The 7,500-nt window shown below is 46.5% G+C and overlaps 1 protein-coding gene across 4 annotated transcripts in view; it reads left to right on the top strand.

Moving 5' to 3' along the window:
* Positions 1-7,500, top strand: part of LOC119597772 (tyrosine-protein kinase Abl-like) — a 206,230-nt gene that overhangs the window by 6,449 nt on the left and 192,281 nt on the right. The window lies entirely within an intron of this gene.

The following is a 7,500-nucleotide window of genomic DNA, read 5'->3' as shown; positions in this document are numbered from 1 at the left end:
AGTGAGGGAGTGACTGTGACAGTATGTGTATGTGTACAGTGTATATAAATTTTATATCTTTAGGTAAAATGTAAGCACATTTCAATTAGGCCCTATTTCATTTTACAAGTAAAACTGTATTTACATATGTGTGTATTGAATATAAAGTTTTGCATAAATCTTATGTACCAAGACAAAATGCAAGGTAAATATTATTAGTTGCCTAGAAAGAAATTAATAATCCTTTAGATCATTTTAAAGTACCCTTATTACATATGTAGACGAGGTACCACTGCCTGATTAGCAGGGATTTGACCAACATGTATCCTAAAGGTTTAACTTTTTAGAAAATAGAATTGCACCGGACTCAGATTTTCAGAGAATTCTTGCATGTGATATACAGTAATGTTGCTTGATCTACTGAGGAATGTTAAATCACCTCAGATTATGGTGAAGATTAATTGATCTTTTTTTATTACCTTTTTGCTTCTCATGGTTGGATCCAAATGTTGTCTGGATGGAGGTAAAGTGCCTCCATAACTTATGAGAATGATGTGTAATTTTGTTAGCTGATGCTTAGAATTTGGGTGTTCCCGGCAGAATTATTTTCATATGCGAATGACACATAATTTTTGTGAGGTAATGCATAAAATTTGGACCATCCTGGCGAAAATTATTTTCATGTGGAGTATGCGTGACAGCAGGCTTCTTGGCTGTGTCTCATGACATTATCATGACTCGGTGTGGCGTTACCAGTGTCAGGCAACATGTGCGCTGCATGATGAAGGGTTAGGGAGGGGGGAGGGGGAGGGGAAGAGGGGAGGTGTAAGGACTCTGGTATGTGTGTGGTGAGGTTTTGATGGTCCGCAAAAGAGGAAACCTCCCGGGAGGCGAGATGGACAGACAGAAGGGTAGAAAAGGGTCGATAGATGAGGTTAATAGGGGGCGTGGGGGGAAGGCCAGGTTGGTGAGGGATGGGTGGAGGATAGGAAGGGAAAGTAGGATAGGATAGGATATAAAGAAAGCGATGGGAGGAGAGAAAGATTTTTGTGAAAAATAGGTTAGGATTAAATGGAAGAAGGAGGCGTAGGATAGAAATGGATAGGAATCCGGAACAATGAAGACTGGATAATTTGCGGTGGATTCGTGGGGTGCGGAAGGGGTTAGGTAGGGGAGGGGAGGGGAGGGTTAGGGAGATAACGATTTTCTAGCGTTGTTATTTTATTTTTAACAAATTCAAAGCCCACGCAAGAATATATATCTGATCGATGAGGTTCGGTGGAGAAAACGACGGGGTTCGACAACGATATATTTTTATTTTTCGTAATTTAAATGCGGGTCCGGTGTAATGGGGTCGGTGTGCAGGGAGAGGGGAGTGGCTCGTAAATACGGTTTGAGAAGGTAGTGATAAGGAACCGTGTGCTGGGGAAAGGGGGAGGGGGATTCTATGTGTGCGATTTTTTTTCTTTCTTTTTCTTTTTTTTTTCACTGGCGTTCTCCGAGGTTCTGTAGAAGCTACGAGGCCCCTGGGAGTTGAAATAGGGGGGGGGGGGAGGAAGACTTGATTCAAGGGATTGGCGGTGGAGGGAGGGAGGGGATGAGGGAAGGAAATCGCTTCAGTACCTGAAGTGGAAGATGGAAAGTGGGGGGGGGGGGGGGCAAGATGATTGACTAACGTACCTGTGGAAGTGCAGGAGGAGGTAACTTCATTACCAGAAGTGGAAGAGGGGGAAGGGAAAAGACGACAATCGAGGAAGTGGATTTTGTGTTTCTTTCTGTATTGTAGGTGGAAGATAGGGTGGAAGGAGGATGTGGAGATCTTTTTTCCGTAATGTAATTGGAAGATTAGGGTGGAAGCAATGACCTAATCCCGCGCATTTTTAACTTACGAGGAGGAAGAGTCAGGCAGGAGCGAAAGCGTCGATGCTGCTGCTGCAAAGTCCACGTTGGTTGCTTGTTGTTGTTGTTGTTTTTTCGCCCCTGGCTGGTGTGGATACGTTGCAGGAGGCCCTTGGTGGAGAGGCGGCCTCCACGCGTTAATAATGGAGCTGGCGGCGGCATGCAAAACCTGCGCTTACAAAAGTCGATCCAGATGTAAACTCTCAGGTCGGCAGGTCTCTCTCTCTCTGGGTTGGTGGGGATGGGGGTGGGGGTGATGGAGGTTGGGGAGGAGGGGGCGTTGTTCTCCGTCTTTTTCTCTGTTAAAATTTTTTTTCTCCGTTTCCTCCATGTGTTGTTTGGTCTTCTTTCTTCGTTCTGTTTCTCTCCTTTCCCCGCTTTCTCTCTTTCTCTTTCTTGTTTCTAACTCTCTTTCCCTCAAACCTTCCCCCTTCCTGACTCTCTCACTCTCTACCATACCCTCCCCTACCCTTCATCTCCCCTACCCTGCTCCCTCTCCCTGCTCCCTCCCCATCTCTTTCCCTTTTCCCTCCCCATCTCTCTCCCCCTCCCCTCTCTCTCCCATCCCCTCTCTCTCCCCATCCCCTCTCTCTCCCCATCCCCCCTCCCTTCTCCCCTCCCCTCTTGTCCTCCCTCTACCTCTCCCCTCCACGCTAGCTTCAGATTGTTTTGGTACCGAGAGAGCGCCTATCAGTATGTTTTCCAGGGATGGTAAACTTCATTTCGCACTGTTGCTTGTGCACGCGCGTTCGAGGCAGGTAAGGACGGCATCCAGAGCGAGTCTCCGTGCGGTTACAAACCTTAATTCGTTTGTTTTTATTTTTTTATTATTATTTTTTTTTTTGCGTTTGTTTATTTTCGTTTGTTTGTTTATTTTTATTGTTTTTTATATATTTATTTTTATTTTGTGGTTTGTTGACAGGTATTTTTTCTTTTCTTTTTTGTCTACCCCCGTGTGTGAGGGAGGTGGGCCGCGAAGGGGCGGTGTTGTACCTTGAGGGCAAGCTGATCACGCTGGGTTGTCACGACTCGGGCGAAACAAGAGGGGGCGGGGGAAAGGGCGTGTGTGGGCGTGGGTAAAGGTGTGGAAATGTTGAAAAAGGAGTTGGCGTTCTTAAGCTCTGTGGAAGATAGGCCTAGATGAACAGCTTGTAGGAGGTAGGCCTATATTTTTTTTTTTTTTTTTTTTTGTTTTGTATTGTTAGATTTTTTTTTCTAATGACTTGATTTGTTAACGTTGATAATGAAGATGGGGTTTGAAGAGCGTTTTGATAGCCCCCGACAGGTCTTTTCGGAGATAATGAAGCCTGAGCGATGTTTATCTTCGTCGAGGACGGGGTCGTGTGATTAATGATCAGCTGACGGGCGTGGAATGCGCGCGTGGAGTGCCTGGTCGTAGTCGTCGGAAAGGAGTTAAAGGAAAAGATGACAAAAAAGGGAGAGGAGAGGAGGAGGATAGGTGAATACATGATTGAGAGGGAGATAAGGAAAGGAAGGAAAAGGTGAACGAGGGAATGGAGATAATTCTGCACGAGAGAGAGAGAGAGAGAGAGAGAGAGAGAGAGAGAGAGAGAGAGAGAGAGAGAGAGAGAGAGAGAGAGAGAGAGTTAGAGGGAGAATGTTTAAACAAAAGCTGCCCTGAACAAAAGAACTAAAAAAAAAGTAGAAAAGCGAAAAGTGCTGAACGGCGAGTGATAAAAGGAAGAAAAAAAGAGAAAAAACAATAAAGATCGAAACAGACAGTAATCACACATCCAATCACTCTGGCCATTTCACGCGCACATTTCGAAGGAAAGGGACTTTCTCTTTAACTTTCACTTACGGATGCAAGGAGGTTATGTTTGTGCATGTGGGTTTAATTTGCTGCTTGCTCGGCAGATGCGGAAGAGGTATTGATGACGTTAGAAGTGCTTGCGGGTGCTTGCTTGCCTGCGTTCCTGTCTGTGGCGCGCTGTTTACATCCTGTCAGATGATACCGCGTGAGCCTCACACATTTAAGCGCGGCACGCATACGCACGCACGCACCCCCCCCCCACCCCCCCCGACACACACATAAGCTACATAAACATATACATACACATGCACATACACGCACATGCACATACACGCACACACACGCATGCACGCGCACGCACGCACGCGCACGCACGCACGCGCACGCACGCACGCGCACGCGCGCACACACACACACACACACACACACACACACACAACACACACTCACACACACACACACACACACACACACACACATACACACACACACATACACACACACACATACACACCACACATACACACACACATACACACACACATACACACACACCACACACACACACCACACACACACACACACACACACACACACACACACAAAACACACACATACACACACACACACACACACACACACACACACCACACACACACACACACACATCACACACACACACACACACACACACACACACACACACACACACACACACACACACACCACTTACCACCCCTCCGCGACAACTGCGTCAGCCACTGACATGTATATGACACCGCCACCATTTCCTCTCCACCGCCGCCGCCACCATGCCACTATTCCACTATTCCCCGAGACCCGCTGCCCCTCCTACTTACCATCCTACTTAGCCTCATACTTCCCCTTATACTTCCCTTCCTACGTACCCTCATACTTACCTTTCATACTTAACTTCATACTTACTTCATACTTACATTCATACTTACCCTCGTAAATAACCTCTACTTACCCTCCCACATACCCTCATACTTACCTTCATGCATACCCTCATACTTACCCCATACTTACCCTCATACGTACCCTCATACTTCATCTACTTAATCCCTACTTACCCTAATACTTACCCTCTTACTTACTCTATACTTATCCTCCTACTTACACGCGGATGGGGAGCCTCATGATTCCGGGATTGCGGCTTTTATTATGCAGCATCGCGGGCGTGAGGAGGATCTGGGATCGGCTGTTGCAACGCGCTTTACGCTATCGCTGTTCCATCGGCATTTTATCGTTATTGTTACGGTGTGCGAGTGTCGTTTTTGTGTGTTCGTATTGGTTTATTGCTTCTTGTTGTTGGTTTGCTTTGTTATTGTTGTTATTATTATTATTTTTATTATTATTATTGTTGTTGTTGTTGTTGTTTGTCGTCATCAGCATCATTATCATTATTATAATTTTTATTAATATTGTTATCATCAATACCCTTATCAGTAATAGTAGTTTTCATTCATTATTTTATCATCATCATTATCATTACCATCATCATCATCACCACCATTATCACCATCATTATCATCATCATGCTATGAACCTGTGCACGTAGGCCTATATAGTTATTATAGGCCATGTTTATGTGTATTAATTTGAGTCTTTATACAAAGGTGTACATGCATGTTCTATGATCGTCGAGTGCTTTGTTTTGCGACCGGAACTGACCACGCGCGTTGCACACTCATTCTGCAACCTCGACCTCTATGTCTTGGGGAATGCCCGCGGTTGGTATTTGTGTTTATCATCGATTATTTTTATCGGTTGATTACTACATAACTGCAACTTTCATAATGCAAGCCTCATAAGTAATGGTGGGCATATAAGACTGTATATATAAAATGTTTACAACACAGCACACTCACTCCTCTCTCTCACTCACTCTCTCACTCACTTTCACTCATTCACCTCACTCGCTCACTCACTCACTCACGCACTCACTCACTCACTCACTCACTCACTCAAGTGTGTGTGTGTGTTTGTGTGTGTGTGTGTGTGTGTGTGTGTGTGTGTGTGTGTGTGTGTGTGTGTGTGTGTGTGTGTGTGTGTGTGTGTGTGTGTGTGATTGTTGATTATGATTCCATGACCCGAAGTCGTCTCGGCCGAATTTCATTACGAGTCCGCATGTCACTGGTTTGTTTGCGTGCAGTGCAAGGCAGATAAAAGGAGTAATAATGAGGACGAAAAAATAATTGTCAGATTGAATAGTAATTTCGGTTAATGCACTCAAGCCGGAGTTTGGGGGAAGGGGGGGAGGGGGGAGGGGGCAGGAGCGACGGCCGTCCTGAATGAAAGATGAAAAAGAGGAGAGAAAAGAAGTGAAATTAAGCAGATGAACTTGCGGTAAAACTTGGGATTTTCTCGGTTTTGTCGCAGATTAACGAGCGGGTCTTAAGTTGCGGTCTCGCGGAAAATGAAAAGAAGCCGGAAGGCGGAATGGCCGGGGATTCTATCGGCGGAGGACCACGTCGGGTCGGGAGCTCGGGATCGGGGGAATTTGAATTCGATTTCCCTTTTCTTTCTTTCTCTCTCTCTTTCTCTTTTTCTTTCTCTCTTTCTCTCTCTTTCTTTCCTTCTTTATCTCTCTCTTTCTTTCTCTCTCTCTTTGCAAGCTTTTTTCTCTCTCTTCTCTTTTCTTTCTTTCTCTCTCTCTCTCTCTCTCTCTCTCTCTCTCTCTCTCTCTCTCTCTCTCTCTCTCTCTCTCTCTCACTCTTTATTTCTTTCTCTCTCTGTCTGTCTTTCTTTCTTTTCTTTCTTTCTTTCTTGCAAGGGCTTTTCGTTCGCCTTTATGCTTTCTCTCTCTCTCTTCTCTCTCTCTCCTTCTCTCTCTCTCTCTCTCTCTCTTCTCTCTCTCTCCTCGTCCTCTTCTCTCCTCTCTCTCTCTCGCCGCTCCTCTCTGCTTTCTTTATTATTTATTTCCTCCTGCTCCTTTTCCTTCTTCTTTTTCTCCCCCCCCACTCCCTTTCGCCGCCCATTTTTCCTGGTGAGCCAAACTCTCTCGCGTTAGCTCATCTACCTCTTTTCTTTCTCTTTTTCTTTCCTTCCCCTTCCCCTCTCCTCCTCTCTCTCCTCCCTTCCTCTCCCTTCCTCCTCTCTCCCCTCCCCTCCCCTCCCCTCACAATTTCCCTCTCCACTCTCCCCTCCTATATCCTCTCCCTTTCCCTCCCCCCTCCTCCTCTCCCTTTCCTTCCCCCTCCTCCTCTCCCTTTTCTCTCTCCCCTCCTCCTCTCCCTTTCCTTCCCCCCTCCTCCTCTCCCTTTCCCTTCCCCTTTCCTCCCTCCCTTTCTTTTCCCCCCTCCCCCTCCCCCATTCCCTCTCCCCCCCTTTCCTCCCCCTTTCCCCTTCTTCCCCTCCCCTCCTCCCCCCCCCGGGGGCCCATACAAAATTTCACCCCCGACCCCTTTTCCCCCCACTTCGTTTAAAAGGGGTTCTTTTTCCTCCCTGGTCCTTCACTCGGGGGAAGTTCTACTCCCTGTCGATGGCCGGGCGGGCAGGTAGGCGGTCGGGAAGATAGGTAAGGGAGGGAGATGGGTTTGCAGATAAGCATGCAGGTGGGTAGGTAGGGTTGTGTACCAAGTAAACAGACGGTCTTTAAATGTGTGTTCCAGGGGGGAAAAGGGAAAGGGTGGGTGGAAATTTTTTTGGTATTTGTAGGAAAATAGCCAAAAAGGGGGGATTTTTAAAGAGATAAAGCATAAGGCAGATTTTCCCCCGGGGGTATCCCAGTAAGCAGAGAAGTGTGTACTCCAGGCAGGTAGAAAGGAGGGAAGGAAGGAAGGGAGGCAGGCACGATGGAAGTAAGGAAGGAAGGAAGGGAGAGA

The sequence above is a fragment of the Penaeus monodon genome, chromosome 40 (genome assembly GCF_015228065.2).
Source record: "Penaeus monodon isolate SGIC_2016 chromosome 40, NSTDA_Pmon_1, whole genome shotgun sequence".
Taxonomy (NCBI): domain Eukaryota; kingdom Metazoa; phylum Arthropoda; class Malacostraca; order Decapoda; family Penaeidae; genus Penaeus; species Penaeus monodon.
This window is presented reverse-complemented; position numbering and strand designations above follow the sequence as displayed.